Source organism: Physcomitrium patens, chromosome 7 (genome assembly GCF_059467195.1).
Source record: "Physcomitrium patens ecotype Gransden chromosome 7, ASM5946719v1, whole genome shotgun sequence".
NCBI lineage: Eukaryota > Viridiplantae > Streptophyta > Bryopsida > Funariales > Funariaceae > Physcomitrium > Physcomitrium patens.
The window spans coordinates 941933-963780 of NC_143416.1; the positions used below are offsets into that span (position 1 = coordinate 941933).

General features: G+C 32.4%; 1 pseudogene across 1 annotated transcript; it reads left to right on the forward strand.

The window, feature by feature from the left end:
• Positions 1-14682: 14682 nt before the first annotated feature.
• On the forward strand, positions 14683-20208 carry LOC112284330 (ent-kaurene synthase CPS/KS, chloroplastic-like; annotated as a pseudogene). The gene is made up of 9 exons (XR_016504029.1): positions 14683-15838; positions 16203-16298; positions 16601-16695; positions 16952-17255; positions 17379-17562; positions 17735-18089; positions 18220-19126; positions 19252-19497; positions 19630-20208. The product of XR_016504029.1 is annotated as an ent-kaurene synthase CPS/KS, chloroplastic-like (transcript).
• Positions 20209-21848: the final 1640 nt, after the last annotated feature.

The window sequence follows — 21848 nt, forward strand, 5'->3', positions numbered from 1 at the left end:
ATTATAGGAACAATGTTCTAGAAGACTATCTATATTCTTCTTCTCAAATACATCTTAAAAATCTTGATATCGACTTGGAATGCTACTTGAAGTCTTTCCACTAATAGAAATATGTGCGATATAAATGACACAAGGTGATCTTTCTTTTACAGCATGCAAGAAAGCTCTTGCACCTACAAATACAGGTTTAATTGTACTAGACTTATGACTTTTTACTTGATTAACTACGCTCTTAGTTATACTTTCAGAAAAGTCAAGACTACGAGAAGTTTAATCTATTTTAGGACTATATTTTTTTATCCATGATAAATCTAAAATATTTGGATTAAGGGGAGATCTAATGATATTAAATATTACAAAGCTACTGTGACCATTAGTTTTTACTTCTATAAGAAGAATTTTATGAATAACATTTCTTGAAGAGAATGGATGACCATCTATGACTACTTTTTGAACATGTTTAGTTTTCTTCACTAAAAATATGCTATGTCTTTTAGCAAATTCTTCATCCAATAAACATGTTAACGCTCTTGAATCTAATAAGAAAAAGGGTTTGTAATGTTTAGGTCCTAAAATAACATTTATCGTAAAACAAGGAGAGGGTTCTAAGGAGAAAATAGGACCTTCATTAGGTGTTGTACAAGATTCCAGCTGTACGGTCCTTATTATAGCTGGACAAACTTGTTTTCCAACATACTATCTTCTTTGATAGCCATATTCCTCATTTTATAATTTTGTCATTTTTTTAGCCAATGTTGAGCAGTGTGTTTAGGTTCTCCACAATATAAGCACAGTCCTTCTTGACGACAATGAGTCTTTTTTTACTCAGTAAGAGGTTTGATACGTATCGCATCAATTTACATATCCTCTACTTTCGAATGTATGTATTGAAAAGATATTGGTGTTGCCATTGAATTATAGTAACGTTGAGGTCTACTTGTAGGGTTCTCAAATCGAAATTCAAAAAGATAATTGTCGAACTTCACAACAAAGTCAATTGCTTGACTCAATGTTTAAAAATCAGGTAAGTTGAGTATTAATTTTTTTACGTCATATTGTAATCCGTAGAAAAATTGGCTAACAAGTGTAGCATCATCTCACTTGATATCAATTACAAATTACCAAAATTGTGAAACATACAATATTACTGATCGATTGTCTTATCGCAAAATATGGATCGTGTTGGTTGTAATACAAATTACATCATGTTCTTCATACATGGATCAAAAATCTACCAAAAAAACCTCTAGATTATCCATTATTAGATCTTGTCATTCAAAAAAAGATAAAAACCATGATAATGTTGAATTTGAAAAAGCGTACTAATGAATCTTACTTACGATCTTAGAGTTGAATAACTTTAAGATTGAAGTTCAATTACAAGTTGTACTTGATTGATAAATCCTCTAAATTTTGAACTGGTTCCATCAAACTTCTTGGATAGGGCAATTCTTGGTTGTCTAACACTGGAAGGGTGTTCCAATACAGAAGAAGGGACATAATTTGGTGCACATGTTGAAGCAACTCCAATCATTTCTATATCTACACTTCTTGCCAATCTTGTTGCTTCTTGTAGTGGCAAATTGAGTTAATGCATCACAAGCATTAACTCCCTCAATTGTTCTTGTATTTGTGCCATTGCATTCTTCATTTCAGTAAGTTGTACCATGATAACACTTAGAAAAGAGAAGATGTCTAATATCGCTCAAGACAAATAGAAGAAAGGACTTGTAAACAAAAAAAATACTAACAACAATAACAGTTTAGAAGAAGATAATCTGCAACTTCTAATACGCTTATGTCTTATTAAGAGAAAGAGATAATCCACTCTTAATCAACATTAGACAAAACTCTGATATTCTAAGTGTATTCTTATCAATCTATCAAGGACAAGAACTTGATAAAAATAAATAAATAAGTGAGACTTTTTTCAAAGAAAGATGACAAAATAGAAATAACTAAATATATATATTAAGAAAGAAATTGGAATGGCTATTGCCAAAAGATAAGAAAATTAAAGATACTTGAAACTAGACTAGAAGTAAGAAAGGAGTTGATAAGAATGAAGAAGGCTTCACTCTTGCCTCTATATATACCATCTATCTAGGAGCTACATGGCGACATTCTATAGGACCTCCAAAAATATGTTGACTTTGTACAATATGTATTTTAACTTGCAAGGCAAGTTTTCTATGTGGGCGCCACATAGTTAGCTTGTTCTGCAAGCTATCAACATGTGTCGCACATGGTTAACTTGTTGACCAAGTTTCTAACCTACCAATCAAGTATAAACATATGTAAAATCAAAGCAGCATCTACGTAGATTCTAGGAAGCTTCTCTAGAAGATATTATAAAATTAATCTATTTTTATTTACTTCTACCTATTCATATCATATAGATAATAATTACAGTAAATATATGTCCATGATAATTAGATGGAATAACCTTTTTAGAGAACTTTGTATTGAAGTTGTGGATGTCCATTGTTGTAGTGGAAGTAGTGATGTTCCAAAATGTTGTCTACATTATACTCTTGTTGGTCATCAATTACAATTAATAGTAGTGGTGGTAGTTAATATCAGTCCGAAAAGTGCTTTGGCTCAGTATAAAATTTCTTGAGTTGCAAAATATAGAAGATTGAATGGACCAAAATATATGATAAAAGCTTGAGGCGATATATAACATCAGAAATTATTACAAAAATACAGAAAGGTTCAAGCAATTGAGGTGGTAACTTATTGATTTAGATCAATGTAGCAAGTAGAAAATTAGTATTGGAAAATAACACCTAATCACCTTCTTGAAAGGTCTTATATTACCAATGGTCATCTACATATTGCTTCTATTGATTTTACGTAGTAAAAAGGTAGTGTTATATTTTTTGTCAGGCCGTTATAAGCCATTGTATAAATACTTCTATTATCAGGTTATTGATGTCATTAAAACAATAGAAAATTTCAGGCATAATTTGATCTTGATTAATATTAATGAAGAATGGTGAATCATTGATATTTACTTGAATATTATTATTATAAGTAAACTTCAAGAGCGTCAAATATTCATCCTAGTCATTATGATGAATTGCCATGAATGCCCATATCATATCTTCCAAGGTTTGATTTACACTCTTTGTTCATGCATCTGCTTGAAGATGAAAGACCATAGACATAGCAAGTCGTGTCCCTAATAGCTTGAATAAAGTCTGCCACAAACTTCTCATGAAGTGTGAATCTCGATTTGAAATGATGATATGAAATAATCCATGGTGACAAAAGACAATATCAAATAAGATTCAAGCAAGTATTAGAGTATCAATATCAATGCATACTACAGCTAAGTAAAGTTGCTTTGGGAGCCGATTTACTAAAACAACAATTACAATATGATTGTAAAACGTCTATAGCAAATACATAATAAGATCCATAGAGACTTGCTTTGAATACGCCATTGTTGTATTATATGAAGTCTTGCTTGAGAATGCACCAAGAACCTAGTTGTAGAAGGTAGAATTTTGTAGAAGGTAGAATTATAATATTGAATTAAAATGGCTATTGTCAAAAACATGAAGACTAGAAAGACTTGAAGCAAGACTAAGGACTAGAAAGGTATTGACAAGAAGGCTTTACTCTTACCTCTATATATACTCTAAATTAGGAGTTACATGGCAACGTCCTATAGGACCTCCAAAATATATTGACTTTGTTAGCCACTTGTTTTAATGTATAAGGTTAGTTATCTATATACGCAGTACATAGTCAGCTTATTCCACAAGCTACTACACACAGTTAACTTATTCTAGAAGCTACTACACAAAGTTAATTTATTCGACAAGCTACCAACATGTAGTTATCTTATTGGCCAAGTTTCTATCCTACAAATACATCTAAAGTCAAAACCGCATCTAGAAGACTTTATGAAATTAATCTATATTTACTTACTTCTACTTAATTGTATAAGTAACTATTGAGATAAATGTATATATCTATGACAACTCAATCTAATCCTAGTAATATTTAAAACCTTAATATCTATCAATCAAACTAGTGACCTTGCTTAAATATTTATACACTTCTCAAAAATTAAATTAGCAACAAGTACATGAAATTTTAAGTTAATCGTACTTACCAAATAAAAGAAAAATCCTAAAATTTACTCCGTTGTTGGTTGGCCTCCTATTCCAATCTAAATGTTAAACTTTGAAAGCTAAAATCTTTATTATAAACCATTTAATTATTTTCAAATTTCACATATGTGTAGCAAATCAAGTCTATTACTCTTATATACAAATTTTACTTCAATCCAACTAGTAGATTGTTGAAAGTCCTAGAAATCCTAACTATCCTTCAAAGTCCAATTTTTGAGACTTCAACCTACTTAAAATTCAATAACCTTCAATTTAACTATCCAATCAAGCTCAAATTTATAGCATATACTCCAAAAAACTACTCTCATAGGTTTTCAAAATTTGAATTATAGATCTACTACCAAACTCATGAAATTTTTCAAAACATTATACCTTTTAATTTCACAAATATCAAAGTCACCAAAAACAACTATGACTTTGCAAAGCTCTTGTAAATTCATTACATACTTAAATCACTCAAAATCAATGCTCAAAGAAAATCTTTTACATTTACTCTCTAATTCCACTCTTTGATTTATAAAAGAATCTTGAAGATGCCATAGGTGCTCGATTTTGTGCCTCACGGTCTAATTTCTAGTCCTTTTTGGATATCAAATTTTACATTTTTGAATTAATTTTCATAAAATCAAGTCCTAACTTCCTTTTATATATATCTATATACTTTATTTTTTTAATCTACTCTTATTTTGTCTTATTTATGGCCTCACAAAGTAAATAAAAGCCTACTTTGTAAAAATTTAGCATTTATACCTTTAATTTTACTTTTTTTGGACTATTGTCTATGTTCTAAGATAACTTGCTATAATATTTGAAATAAGATCTTCTGTAGTATAATAATTTCTTCATCTCTTTTATCTATTTGTTATATTGTATTAAGATATTGTAGATAATAGAATTGGCTGCAATAGTCTAAGACATGCTACGTTGCATGCTTTGTTATGTTTGCATGACTCGCAAGAGTATGTAAAAGTTCAAACATCACAATCCAATTTTTTTCCAAAATCATGCCTTTAAGATCTTTTTTAGAGTCTTTTCATGCTCTAAATATCTAGATATTGGAATGTCATATCTCTTTTGAAGTATGCACGTCCAAAATATAGCATTGTCATGTATATAAATCTCTTTTTTAAAATAGAACAAGCCATCATTAAGATGGCAATCTTGATATTACATATTATCCAACTTCAGCCAATCAATAATGATCTTGAAATAAGCATCTTGATATGTAGCTTCTTTCCATTTCACTCCTTTGATTATGTCTGAAATAACACTATTAATAGTAGCGACTTCAGCATTGTCCTCTGATTTGGGCTTCAAATATAGTCTGCATGATAAAAGAAGATAAAATTATTTTTATTTTTTACTTCTTAATTTCTAATCATTTTTATATAATGCTCCAAATCAACACCAATTGAGAAGAAAAGATGGATTTTAATATTTTTAAATTATAAAATCAATAAATTTATAATAGAGTAGATAAAATTAAGTATTATAGTTTTATATTTTATATATATATATATATATATATATATTTTCCAAAACCTTGTTCTTAAGCATTTATATTCATTGTGTACCTTTGGACAAGGTACTAGCCTTATTAGCAAGAGACTCAAAGTTCCGATCTATTTGCATGGCAAAAAGCCGACAAATGGTGTATTACATGTGAACTCTCAATTATAATTCAAAATTTAAAATTTTGTTATTTTTTTATTTTATGATAATTGATTATGTTAAATTAAGATTTATATAAATAAAATTTTGTTTTATAGAATTTTTAGGATTTTAACCTTTTATTGTATAAATCATAGCCTAATTCCTTGAGTTAGGTTAATTAGGACCAAAGTGAAAAGAATTAGAAAATTAAAATAACAACTTAATTAGTTTTAATAATTTGGAGGTTGTTAGTCACTACTATGAGGATTGACGAAGAGCCTATGAGTTCACCTACAATCATCTCATATGATTTAGAGTCAATTAGAATTATAATTTTTTAAAAGATCTAATAAAATTTAGCAATGACTGTTTTAAGATTTCTTCTAAATTCAACAAATTCAAGCAGCATAGTGGTTCTTCTAATTAATAGAAGCCTTTCAAATGCAATGGTGGCACCGCATTCACCCCATGGAGTAAAGAAAACAAGATCAGTACTCTCTCATTCAAAATACAAGTGGAGCAATGAAATTCTCATTTTGAAGAATTTTACAAGAATTGCCAAGATCCTTGTAGGTAAAAACTTTTATAAAAATTGCAAATGAGCATGGATTGAGGCATATGAGTAGTTGATCTCAGCATAATAAGGTGATTTGAACACAATAGTGAAGTTAGATTTACCAAAAAGTACTTTCTTCATTACTTACAAGAGCCATCAGCCTTGGTCACGAAATTAATTCTTCGGTGAATGAAGGCCATAGATCTACATTAAGGAACTTTGAGATCAAAGGTGGAGATGTGGCCGCCCTCCCACAAGCCACCATTCAATTGTATAAGAGTGGCTTGGTTCCCCAATCTCCCTCTTTCTCTCTTCTCTTTTGATGAAGGACAAATCTATGTCAAATTTTGGCCCTAAATCCTAATCTTAATTTCATTTTTGATTTTTAATGTCATTGTGAACTTTGTGGTTGTGTGTATGGATCTTGAGTAGTAAATGATGGTCATTGGATTTTAAGACATACGTCATTGTGGTAGATAACTCCCTCGACCTTTTAAATACTCCAAGAGTTTTAAGACATATGTCATTGTGGTAGATAACTCCCTCGACCTTTTAAATACTCCAAGGATTTTAAGATCCTTAGATTTTCCTCAATAAGTCATTTAATTTTTTGAGTTTCAATGTGAAATATTTTGTAGTTGTAGTTTTTGGTGTTAAATTTCCAACAAGATAAGGATTGATCGATTTGGAGTAAAGGCGAAATTTTGGTAGAATTTTGAATGCATAGAGGTCGGCTGCTTTAGCAGTTTAGATCATCCACCTTTGAAAAGACATTTCTCAGTGTTTCTTGATTAGATTATTATAAAATTTTAAAAAATAAGTGTTTCTTTAAGCTAAGCTTCTAATGGCATAGATTTTATTGAATTTAAAGATGAATTTAATTTTTGATTAATTTGCATGTAGAGAGAGGTTGCTTGCCATAGAAAACTTGATTACTCAACTTTGAAAGAGCATTTCTGGTGGCTTTGGTACTCGATTGAATTTAAATTTGTTGGAACAAAAGTACCTTTAAGAAAAATTTGCAACAAACTTAAAATCATTCTATTTAGAGCTAATCACGGTTTTTGGTAAATTTTGGAGTAGAAAGGATTTGTTGCCCTTAATTCTTGGATGTTACCAAAGTACCTTTACTTTTATCTCTCTTTAGTCCCACTTTCAATTTTATTTTAAAATAATTTGTAACTTTTATATTTCAACTTTTGGATTTTAATTTTTAACTTTTAACCTTTAATCATATCTCTTTTACTTTTAACTCTTACTTTTAATATTTAATTTTTTCTCTTTTATTTTTAATTTTTACTTTTAATTTAATCTCTAAGATTATTTACTTTTATTATGGATTAATGGTAATAACTTGATCAATTACTTTTACCATCAGTTATTTAAGGAATAATAATTCATAAGTTTCAACTAATTAATTATAATTTTATAATCACATAAAAATTAATAATTAAAGATCATGTAAATGATCTTAATTAATCTATTGAGATTTAAGTAGAGATCATGCAAATAACCTTAAAAGACTATAGAAAAATTTATTAAATCTTTTTATTGACATTGGTGACTATTGCTTGAAAGGCTTAAAATTAATTAAATTACAAAGATTAAGATTTAAATTAACTTAGCAATTAAAAAATTAGAAGTTCTTCCATTCCACCTCTTAAACTTGATGTACAGCATCAATTTTATTGAATGGTGGAATTTGGACTCATATTTTGGTGCATTTGTCAAGAGGTGGCAATTGTGTTATTGTTTGTTTTTATTTGATTTATTTGAAGTTGATTGATTTTTATGTGTTAAGTTTTTTTTAAGTATATGGTCATTGGTTTTGACTTATTGTAAGTGATATACATTAGCCTGTGTGGTTGTTTTGGTTGTTATCTTTATTCTATTTCTATGGAATGTCTTGTGTTGTATTCTTGGTGGTTTTGTGGTTACATTGAAGTGGAGTAAATAGTGGTCTTTGATCTTTGTGAAGGTATGTTTCAAATAATCCTTCTTATTTAATTCACTTATAGATGTTGATTTTTATTTTATATTGATATAATATATATATATATATATATATATATATATATTAGCTGGTTGATTTTTTATTTCATTATACTTATAACAATGGAGAAATAAAGGAAAGTGTGAGTTATTTCGACATCAATTATGATAGCACAAAGCCTTTTATGAGGCTCTTTTATTCCTTAGGCATTATCAAAGAGACAAAGGGGTGAAAGGCTCCACCATTCCTATGCAAAAGTACTGAGTTTCTTAGGCAATGGGGAAGGCCTAAGTCATTGGATATGGGACAAGGTCGGACCTTTTTTCTCCTCCAAAGTGGTTTACCACTAAAGATCAAGTAAGGCATTAATTTTTATAATCTTTTATTCTCTCTCAATTCATCCAATTCCAATCTTAATGAATTTATAGGACTCAAATGCCAAAAATAAATTCGGTTATTTGGGCACATTGTACCATGGATATGGCATTATTAGTGTTGAGAAATAGAAAATTTTCTTATGAATATAGCTTAAGAGAAAATAAACCACATACATATTGTGATTGAGTATATCTGATTTTTTTGTGTTATTTTTATAATTTTGAATGTGTAATTTGTTTTTTGTATTATCTTTGGCAATACTATTGCATAGTCTATATGTACTACATTACACTTGTATTATTGATTTTTTTTTTAAAATAATAACAAACATTTTTAGTATAGAAAATTAAGCTCGTACATGTAAAAGATATAGATTTTTGTTTGTTGTTTTCTAGAGATGTTATTCATGAAACTATTATTTTGAATGTAATAATTAGTAGTCATAATAGCTTAATGATTTTTTATTATTATAAGATCTTTCATCTAGTTATTTTAGGTTTATTGTGGCTAAAGAATTATAATCCTCAAATAAAATAGATTTTTTAAAGGTTTATTTTTTTTATAATATATAATTCAAAATTTTATTTTCCAAGTAAAAATTAATAAGTTTGATACAATCTAATTCTTATTGGTAGATTTAAGAACTTTAATGCATGTTGCATAAGAAAGATCATCTTTTATTATTTATACTAGATTCATTTTTGATAGTAAAAAGACTTCAAGCAACATTTCAAGCTAATGTAAAGACTATTAAGAAATCTTTGAGAAGAAGAATGTAAATATTGTTCTAGAGTATTATAATAATGATTAGTAAATTGATCTTTAAGAAGCTGCTCCATTGCCATTTTGACAAATCTATACCTTTTTATAAAACAAGTTGATTTCATTCAAAAAATATATTAATGAAAATGTAGCCTAAAACTTTATAGATCATTCAAAATCTCTAATAGGAGCTTTTATTTTGTCTATAAAGAAAAAAAATAGATCACTATAAATGATTTAACAAGATCACTAGTGATTATTGAAGATTTAACAAGTGATAAAAGACAAGATTTAACAAGATCACTATCAAAAATAGCTATCTTTTATCTTTAATAATGGAACTTTTTGATCAATTGAATCAAGCAAAGATCTATAAAAAAAATAGATCTACAAAGAACATACAATTTGATATACAATATAGAAAGAGTTGAATAAAGTAAAATATTTTGAACCAAATTTGGACATTTCAAATATAATGTTATGCCTTTTGGACTTAAAAATGTACAAATTATTTTTTAATGTATAATGAATGTTGTTTTTTAAGAATTTTTAGATAATATTGTTGTTTGTAATTTAAACAACATCTTAAACTATTTTAAGTTTACGAAAGAATATAAACTTTATGTTTGTTACTTTAATTAAAAACTAATAAATTAATAAAAGTTGACATTAAGATAGTTTTAAAAAAATTAATAAAAAATTATACATATTACAAATCTTGAAACCATGTATTAAAAAATAAAAAATAAAAAATGTAGTGATATAATCTAATAAAATTTGCTTTTAAATATTTAAAATAATATAAATATTCAAAAATTATATTATAAATTTTCTATAAATATATTTTAATAACTTATGAAAAATAATATATTATATTTTAAATAAAAAATATATTTTATTTTTTTAATTAAATAATATAAAAGAATATATTAATTATTAATTTTTCTTTTAATAACTTCCAATGAACAAAAAATATTAATTTTTTAAAATTATTACTTATTGTGACCATAAAAAATAGACATCTCAAAAATCATTAAATATAATTAAATTAATAAAAATTTCTATCAATAAAATATAAATTTATTGAAGTGAAAAATATTATTTACATCTAAGGAGAAAACAATTCATTTTATTTTATTGAATACTGATGTTTAAAACCATTATTATATTTTAATTTAATATATATGTTTTTATTGTAGTATCGTATTATTTTTATTTAGTCTCTTTTAGTTTGATGCTAGGAAATAGATACAATTTAATAACGTAATTACTTCACTAAAAAAACAAAATTAAACTCACTTTTATATATATATACAAAATTATCCTATTAATGATTAAATATGAGAAAATTTCCAATATATAAGTTTCAATGCCAATTATAGTATTTGTAACTTCAAAGACACATAATACTAATCTACGAGAATAAAAGAAGAAACACATTACAAATTTTTTATTAAAATTTAGCTATTTTTAACTATCAATATTTTAGTTTAATTTCCAACCACATAATAATGTATCTACAAAAGTATTTAATATGGATGCATATAAATAGAAAATAAAAAGTATATTTTTTATTAATTTTTAAATTTTTTTTTGAATTAATTAATTTTTATTTTTTTATTCTTTTTCCTTTTATTTTAATATATTATACTATTAATTTATATATAAATTTTAAAATTCTAATTATATTCTAGCTTCAATAATTAATAAAATTAATTTAATCAATATTAATATATTTTTGTTAATGTATTAAATACATAGTTGCAGTTGAAGTATTTTTATTTATTTTTATAATATATAAGTATAAAATAAATCTTTTAAAATCTAATGGATATATATATATATATATATATATATATAATACTATTTTATAATATAAAATTATTTTATTATTATTAAAAAATCAAAATCTTATATCCAAACTATTTTAAATTGTATTTATAGAATGAATGATTTAAATAAATATATTTTAGTTAAATTTAGTTTCTTAACCAAAATTAAAGAAGTATAAGATTTTTTTTTTTTGGTAATGATGGTATTTGAGGTTGATTATAGAAATATAATATTTCATATTATCATTGATTGTTTAGAACTTTTATGTACTTTGAATTCAAAACATTTATTGCCCCTTTTGTAATAAAAAACTTATATCAAAATTTTAAAATTGTATAAATGAATAAAGATATATCTTATAAAAAATTAGAATAATTTATAGGAAGCACTATATATACAATTAGAATATTTCGAATTCAATTTAATCTCTCTCTCTTTTTTTTTTCTCTCTCTCTCTCTCTTTTATATATATATATATATATATATATATATATACCATACCTTATTTTTTAAAATAATATATAATATGTTTGAAGAATTCAATTTATTTGTCCATACAAGAACAATACACAAATACATGATGTACACTTTAAAAGATAAGTTATTCTATTTTAAGTAATTACTTACAACTAAAAAACAAAATTAAACACACACTCACAAATCTCATTTATATGGGGTACTGAGAAAGGGATGTTAGATATTTTATTTTTTGAGCTTCTGCACATTTACATTCATACATATATAAGCAAGACAGCAAAGTAATTTTGGGTAGGGTTCAAACTTCTTTCAAAGTTAAGACATTGATGGACTTGGAACCAAACAAAGTACACATATTTTCAAGTGCTACTATTTTGTTATTGAAGTGGAATATGGTCTTCATTTTGAAAGACTCGGGCTGCAAGTGCTTGGAAAGGGCCAATACAATGATGTGGGTATGTGGATTTTGGGGACAAGTGACCCACGTGGGTTGTATTGTTGCCTTGCAAGTCACAACAAACCCATCCTTGTTGAGACCTTTTTAATGCTATCCAGACACTTGGATTCCTTCTTCAAATCCCTTATGATCTGTAATTAGGGTTTTTTTTCCTCTTCAAAAGAAATCAACTTTTAGATCATTTGTTGATTGCTAACCAATGTATCTTTTTATCCATGTATTTATGGAGATAGTGTGGTTACTGCAGAAGATAAGATTGAATATGTGCAAGTAAATGGATTAATGTTTGATTGTGTGTTATGTGGTACCATACAATGATCCAAGTTTATGCATTGAATGTCATGTTATTGAATGTATTGATGATATCCTCCAAATTTTGAAAATTGGATGTTTGCTTGTAATTTCATGTGACTGCCATATGATACCCTGCAATCAATTTAGAATGGATTAATAAATTGATCATGTGCCATATGATTCATAGCTATTGTAAAGTACATTCAAATAAAAGAATATATTTTTTCAAAAAGAATAAAGAATAAAAAATGAAAATATACAGAGAATAAAAGTACTACAGAAAACATGTTTACCATAACATTTTATTTGAAAATTCTGTCTGGCTATAGCTCTTTGAATTACTTAATGTCATGCAATATATATTTTATATGAGCGACACTCAACTATACTTTATATTACTAGAAAAGTTGGTAGAAGAGAACAGTTTAGGCTTACATAAACACTAAGTAAAAATGTACTATGTGACACTGAAGACTTGCATTTTCAGAATAACAAAGGAAATAAATGGCAGTTGTGTGCATAAATATATATATATATATATATATATATATCTATACACAATTAAAATACATAAATATCTCTGATTGTTGTAGTTAGACTTTGAATAGACCACTTATTTAATAGAACTTTTTGTTGTTCTTTTGTAGTGTAATGCTGTTACCTGGCCAAAATAACCTGTTACACCGGTGCCAGGTTTCGCATAATTTGAGATGCACAAGTTAAAACATTCCAACTGTGAATTTAAAGACAGTTTGTATTTTCCATCCGAGCATCAACTGTTTAGCTCGGGAATCATGCGCGACCAAATTCGAGCTGGGGCAACATCGATGAGGGAGCAGCTTCAAACCCAGATTGGCGAGAATCAGAAAAGGCTACACACCAAGGATTGCAATCATTTGGGCTACAAATCTAGTGGGCGGGCATGAGAATCGAGGGCTTAAAGTAGCTGACAATGGTCGTAAAGGTTGACGAGATGATTGCACACTTCTTAGTTTGAACGCGTGCATACCACGATCGCAATCGTGGGATCAGTAATGTTTGCATGAAAGGAGCCTCCTGAAACCCAGCCAATTCTTGTGTCTACAAATTGTCCGTGATCACATACAACCTGCTCTTTCCGCTTCTGAGGCCACACCGGGTGTCTCTCTCGAGACCACCGAAGTGGTTATCAGGAATCAACTGCAAGGGTTTCTTCGGAGAAACTTCCGGAGAAATATCTTTTTGTGTAGATATGTGCAATGAAATATCACGATCTGTTTAACCAAAAGCATTTATTCAATAATGAAACAGGTTGTAAAGCCCGCCGAGCATGAACTTTGAATACTATTTTTTTGTTAGCGGCAAGACTCCTTTGATACAGAGGAAGCTATTCGTGTGTAAGTTATAGAAGTTACAAAAGTATTGAAGAATTATGGTCAAATTATGAGTAGTTGCAAAACATACTGTTACGGGAAAGTATATTTTGCAAAATATACTTGAGGACAGGAAACATCGACGTTTTGAATGCACTTCCTTCTCACTCTATTACCAGAGTAATTTTCAGTGTAATGCTGCTCATAATGGTTAGTAAAATTTATTTGCACTAAACAAAAAATGCTTAGTTTCAGAAGACAAAAGAAAAGAAAAGAAAAGAAAAAGGGATTGAGACACTGACAAAGGTAAATTCACTTGGAATAATCAAAATGAAAACATGACTATGTGATTTAAGGCGGTGATTTGTTGAACCTTGAAACCTTGGAATGTTCTTATTTTAGCATGAACAATTTTTACCCACACATTGAAACAACACTGTGGCATCTCTGCGATATATTTCTGAATAAAACACTTTAACTTATTTTCGCAAAAATTTATCTCAGAGTTTCCTATATTAGCTATTCTACAAAAAGTAAGAAACTATGGTCCATTACATTTTGAATGTCCATTAATTGGTGGATTGCATAACTAAGATAGCCCTGGAAAAATCGTACGATTTAATCTGGGACAAGTGTGCAGGTCTGCCAACTGATTAGACTGCATGCCCGCATGGTATATTTTTACTGTTCTTGGTTACATGTTTCGACAACAATTGTTTCAGTCATGATTTCTCACTCCGCATTTTACTCTCAGGGGTTTTTTCGTGTGGGTCGTAGTTGCGATAGGAATGAATGCTATTGCCAAATGACGTCGGTTGAAATTTGAAGCTGGAAAGCATCTGGCCATTTCAACGCTCAATTTGCTGGAGACCGGCGGATCCATCTGATCACTTTGAGAATCAAGTTGGCTCGATCCTTTAGAGAGGAACACATATACACATTGCCCCGTCACATGATATCGATCTAATGACTTCAATCACAGGCTGACTCACAGGCAGCTCAGGATTGCAAGCAATCACTAGATGATTGTTTCCGCAGCCTCAATCAGTGCTGAAGACTGCAATGCTCGTCAAGCTGCTGTGACTTGCTTCAAGGCTTGTGTCACGAAAGTGATGGTCTATCGGCACTTCATCTCTGCAGATGACTGGATGCTAGTTTGAATCCTTCCGAAACTTGAAGCAGGTGATGCATGCTTGGTGACCAGGCTCAGTTGTGTTCTGCGAAGTGGTGGGTTCTCAAGGTGGTGTTCATCTCCAGGTTTCTCAGTCTGCATTGTCTTGAACATGCATTGGGAGAGTTCAAGCAGACTCTAGGATGACGAGTAGTGTGAGCATGATACCGAATGCATGTCAGATCTGCTAAGGACCCGCCAAAGTAATGTATACATGTGCGGTTTACGTCATGCTAGGTTCAACAAGTTTACAGAAACTTCTGCGCAGGATGTTACATGCACTCTTCGACTCCCATCTTTTGGGGTTACATATCAAGTCATTGCTGGTGGTGATGTTCGCGCAATTCTTGGTATCGGTTCGCTGAAGATTCCTAACGAACTCCTTGTCGTTTCATGTGTTTTTTAAAGTGATTTCATTGTGTGGCGGGCCGTTCAGGTACGGGGGTGGCTTTTTCCTACACATCGAGTAACACAAGTTGGGGAAGGGAGTAAAATCGAATCATCAGACTCATATATCCAGCGGAGACAGTACCCGAAGTCTCAACGTCGATATAGAGATTCTTAAGACTGATTGAGATGGCTTCCAGCACCTTGATACAGAATCGCTCTTGTGGCGGTACGTCAAGCACGTCTTCGTTTCAGACTTTTCGCAAGTAGCCTCTACGTTTTCCAGGCGTCTTCCAGGTTTAGAATTCCTGCTGCAGTTCAATGCCTAAAGAAGCGTCGATGTTTGCGACCTACTGAATCAGTCCTCCAGAGCTCTCCTGGTAATCTTTAAAACCATAAGAATAAGCTGAACTGAGTAGACACGATTGAGTCATTGTTACTGTGTAATTCACCTAAAATCGGACTATAATAGTTTGCTAGGCTTGCTAGAAAATTGTAATTTTCACAGTCGTTAGACACAATGAAACACGTTTAATTACGTCTTCAATCACGTTTAATTGTTTCACAACATCTTCTCATATTTCATACCCTTTTGATTCGAGCACAACACAGGTGAAAAAACGAAATAAATGAATCTAAACTACATTCATTGCATTTCTGTCTTGTAATTCCTTCTTTTGGGTTCTTCTTTTGCGGTCGTTTATCTAACTCTCATGAACTAAACAATCTGAATTTCTTCACCAGGTAGCGGATCTTACAGGATTGTAACTGGACCCTCCGGCATCAATCCTTCTTCAAACGGCCACTTGCAAGAGGGGTCCCTTACTCACAGGCTTCCGAGTAAGAAGCAGTCTTACAGCAGTGAGTCATTGATTCAGGCACACAAATCCAATTCACTTTAATGCGTCGTAGATGTCTGAACAAACATGTTATAATTAAGATGTGTGTTTCTATATTGGCTGTCAATATTTCTTCGTACAGGCTAGGGAAAAAATAAAAAATAAAAAATAAAAAGAAAAACAGGGGTAAGTAGTGTAGAATTTGATGTGTGATACATGAGTGTTAAAGTTAGCTGTCTCGAGGAAAAACACATTTTGCACTTCCGCAGTGCTTCTAATCATATTCGTTGGCTATTGTTGCAGTACCAATGGAAAAATCCATTGATAACTTCCAGTCTACTTTGTACGCACCAGACATATGGTCAGAAACCTTACAAAGAACGGGATGTTTGTTACAGGTACCAGACGCGATTATTTGCAAGTCTCTTACTAGACTTTGTTTCTTTCACCAAGGGTGTGCAATGTTTTCTAAAACCATGTCACCTCATAAAATAATATTGCATGTAGAGACGTGATCCCAAAAGTTTATTGACTCATGGCAGAATTTGATAATCAAGATGATAATAATCATTGACCTTATTTTGCTCGCGTTCATCTTTACAAGGATTTTGAGATTGACGTTTGGTGCATGGCGTGTGCTCTGCGCCACAAAAGGTGACTGAGAATGTACAGATGAACGAGTGGATTGAGGAAATCAGAATGTACTTCCGAAATATGACACTGGGGGAAATATCCATGTCTCCATACGACACAGCTTGGGTAGCGCGAGTGCCAGCGCTGGATTGCTCACATGGCCCTCAGTTCCATCGGTCTTTGCAGTGGATTATGGATAATCAGCTCCCAGATGGCGATTGAGGTGAACCGTCTCTTTTCCTTGGATACGATCGCGTTTGCAACACTCTCGCCTGCGTAATTGCCCTGAAAACTTGGGGTGTTGGGGCTCAGAACGTAGAGCGTGGTAAGTACACAAACTCGAGCTCTCTGTCTCTCTCACAATCCTCCAACATACTTGCTCTTCCGTTCACACATTAAGACACTGTTTCCACATCTCTGAACTATCTTGGGCTTGGAATCTGTCCAGGAATCCAGTTTCTGCAATGTAACATCTACAAAATGGAGGAAGATGACGCCAATCATATGCCCATTGGATTTGAGATTGTCTTCCCAGCGATGATGGAAGATGCCAAGGCACTGGGACTGGATTTACCATACGATGCCACTATCTTGCAACAAATCTCGGCTGAAAGAGAGAAGAAAATGAAAAAGTGAGCCATCTTGCTTCATCAACTCCTCACTGTCGAAATGTCATCACAGAATTAGCGTTAATGTCCAGGCCTCTACAGAAGCACTGCTGAATGGGCCAATCTGCTAAAACGTGTTCTCATTTGCATTCAATGAACTGGAAGCAGTAAATTGTTTTGTGATTGATTTGAGCAGGATTTCTATGGCGATGGTGTACAAGTACCCCACTACTTTGCTGCATTCTCTGGAAGGCCTGCACCGGGAAGTGGACTGGAACAAGCCCCTCCAGCTACAGTCCGAGAATGGCTCCTTTCTGTATTCACCCGCATCCATGCAGGTTAAAATAAAAGGTTACAATCCTTGTGTACACAAAAGATGTCAAATGCTTCGACTACGTGAACCAGCTTCTCATTAAGTTCGACCACGCTTGTCCAAACGTGTACCCCGTTGATCTCTTCGAGCGTTTGTGGATGGTAGACCGCCTACAAAGGCTGGGAATATCCCGCTACTTCGAGCGAGAAGTCGGGGACTGTCTACAATATGTATACCGGTATGACTTCTATCCATGAGAGACTTGATTTGGAGTATTTCACAAGACGTATTCAATTTGTGATGTTCGGACTCCACGATTGAGAATTTGCCTTGAACTTATTCTTTGTCACGAATCTTTCTGCTTGCAGATACTGGAAGGATTGTGGTATTGGCTGGGCCAGCAATTCGCCCCTGCAGGACGTGGACAGCACGGCCATGGCCTTCCGCCTTCTCCGCACACACGGATTCGATGTCAAGGAGGACTGCTTCAGACAGTTTTTCAAAGATGGTGAGTTCTTCTGCTTCGCCGGCCAGTCCAGCCAAGCCGTCACGGGAATCATTAACCTCAGCAGAGCATCGCAAACGCTCTTCTCAGGGGAATCACTCCTAAAAAAGGCCAGAACCTTTTCCAGAAACTTTTTGAGAATCAAGCATGAAAGCAATGAATGCTTCGACAAAAGGATAATCTCGAAGGATCTAGCGGGCGAGGTGGAGTACAATCTCACATTCCCCTGGTATGCTAGCCTTCCTCGTCTTGAGCATCGCACCTACTTGGACCAATGTGGGATTGATGATATCTGGATTGGCAAGTCGCTCTACAAAATGCCGGCCGTCACCAACGAAGTGTTTCTCAAATTGGCCAAAGCCGACTTCAACATGTGCCAAGCTCTTCACAAGAAGGAACTCGAGCAGGTCATCAAATGGAATGCCAGCTGCCAATTTAGAGACCTCAAGTTTGCTAGACAGAAATCCGTGGAGTGCTACTTCGCAGGCGCTGCAACCATGTTTGAGCCCGAAATGGTGCAGGCGAGGCTCGTTTGGGCACGCTGTTGCGTGCTTAGCACCGTTCTAGACGACTACTTCGACGACGGTACACCCGTGGAAGAGCTTCGGGTTTTTGTGCAGGCCGTGAGGACGTGGAATCCCGAGCTCATCAACGGACTACCTGAGCAAGCCAAGATTCTCTTTATGGGACTGTACAAGACTGTGAACACTATCGCCGAGGAGGCATTCATGGCACAGAAACGAGACGTACATCATCATCTCAAGCATTACGTGAGACTTTGTGCCTACACCTCTCTTCAGTGTAAACGTGTTTGATTTGTGGCTTAATCAATTGAACAAGGTTGGGATAGACTTGTCTAACGTGATTTTCCTGTGCTTTGACTTGTTTTCTGCAGTGGGACAAATTGATCACTTCAGGTTTGAAAGAAGCCGAATGGGCAGAGTCCGGCTACGTCCCCACCTTCGACGAGTATATGGAAGTCGCTGAAATCTCCGTCGCACTAGAGCCCATTGTATGTAGCACTCTCTTCTTCGCCGGCCATAGGCTCGATGAGGATGTGCTTGACAGTTATGACTACCATCTCGTCATGCATCTCGTTAGCCGCATAGGTCGCATCCTCAAGAACATCCAAGGAATGAAGGTAATCGACTCTCTCCACAACCCCTACAACCTGAGATCCTATCTTCGAAACGTTAAACCCTCAAAAGAGTCGCATTGCTAAGTTTCAATCATGAACTGTCAAGGAAATATCAATGCCAATGTCGTATTTCAGAGAGAAGCCAGCCAAGGGAAGATATCGAGCGTGCAGATCTACATGGAGGAGCACCCATGTGTGCCTTCAGAGGCCATGGCCATCGCTCATCTGCAGGAATTGGTCGACAATTCCATGCAACAGCTGACATACGACGTGCTGCGCGTCACCGAAGTCCCGAAGTCCTGTAAGAGAATCCATTTAAACATGGCGAAGCTCATGCACGCTTTCTACAAGGACACTGACGGGTTTTCGTCACTGACAGCCATGGCGGGGTTTGTGAAGAAGGTGCTCTTCGAGCCAGTACCGGAATAGAGTTCTATCGCACAATCTACTTGCTCGACATGCTTAGATTTAATTCTTGTTCATACCAAAGCGAAACCTTTGCCAACTGCAAACGGGTCCTTCTTGTAGGTAAGCACAGCCAATTAGTGCAGAAATGTTAATGGCATGATGTAAATGTGCAATTAGCTCCTTTTACCTTCCACTATCAGATTTGATAGAATTGATGTTGCATAGACTGTAGCACGGAAGCAATCTAAGTTGCCATGTAAGCCCATTTCATCTATTCAAGTTATAAGGCTTGCGTCATTTCGCATCTCCATCCTTGCAGTTATTGATCTCAGTTGTTCATTAGGTAAGCCACAGTTAGGCCACCTTATACATGCATCACACATCAGAGCAACTAAAAGAATGGCATTTCCACACAAGGCCTTCTATTTATATTTTACACATCTCCTCTTCGCTTCTTTAAGCAAGAGTTTCGTGCTCCCGCTTCAGCCAATATTTCCCACTCTTCCCTGTTATGGACTTCATAATTTTTGTAAAGCTCTCGTTTAGGAACATGAATGGACAAGTTTAACTTTTGAGACAAACTTAGACTTTAGAGAGTATCCAGAGCTGTGTGGAAAGTGAAATTTTCTTCTGTGATCCTCATGTGCAGAGCCGAATCATGCGTCCTCTTCCCACCCAGAAGTGCGGAATACTCAACGAGTTGATCACTTCTTCACTGTGATCTGACTAGATATGAAAATGCTTGTGTCAACTGCAGATGAAATGAGATTGATAGCTCAATGAATATGCCTCAAACACGGAGTCCACAGTAGCAAGGTGGTCGTCACTCCGGAGATAAGAGGTGCAAATGCATAAATTCCTGTGAGATTGACCAAAGCTTCAATTCATTTGAGGAAGCTAAATTGAACGAGAATAAATCTAGCTTCATTTCATGAACTGGACTTGGGATCAATCATCACTGCGCTCTTTCTCTATAAGAATCTTATTTCAGCTTTGTATTTTTTGGCCGATTGAGAGTACTTCTGCACAAAAATTTGCTATCTAATATCTGTTGAGTGCACACACAAAAATTCTGTAAAGTTTCAACTCTCAGTGAGAATTTCTCATTGACTTGAAAGCTTTGAGTTGGCCAAAACATGGTCTTTCATGGCTATTTTTAAGCATAGTTTGCACAGATAATCTATCCTTTGCTTTGAAACTTTTTCATTCATCCCTTATTGTGTATTTTGGTTTTCTTTCCTTTTTGCTGTTCATCATTTGAAAAGTTGCACAAAGTGAGATATAAGGATGAAAATTGCAAAACAAGTGGTTTAGCCATAAAAAAATCATCTATTTTTGAGCATGTAGTTATTTGTTATTTTAGTGTATATATATCTATATATATATATATATATATCTAGACAAAATAAGATACATTTAATGTTTAATTTAAATATTAAAAATTGCATAACATTTTAGGTCCTAACACCATAAATGCAATATAAACCTATAAGTTTAGAATCTATTACATAAAAAATATTAGCAAATATACTTTTACTTAAAACAATTATTTTTTATCATGAATTATTAATTTATAATTTAGAACTCTTAGATTTTATTAAATTTTTTATAATTATTTTAATATTTGATATATTTTTAAATATCCACAATATGCTCCAAAAAATGTATCACAATTACTTCATTATTTTTCTATTTTGTTGCATGTGATCTTCTACAAAGTTTAACCATACTCTATTCAATTATATCAAATCAATCTTTTGGTATATAAGCTATTATATTGTTTTTTGTAAAATACAAAAGTTTCTCTTTAGATCCAAATAGTCAACAAATAAAGTCTTTGAATTAGATATTATATTATACAAGATCTCTTATGCCAAAGATCATGACAAGGATTCTTCATTATTCTTTCAATTATGTTACACCCATTTTATTGAGGTGCAAAGTAT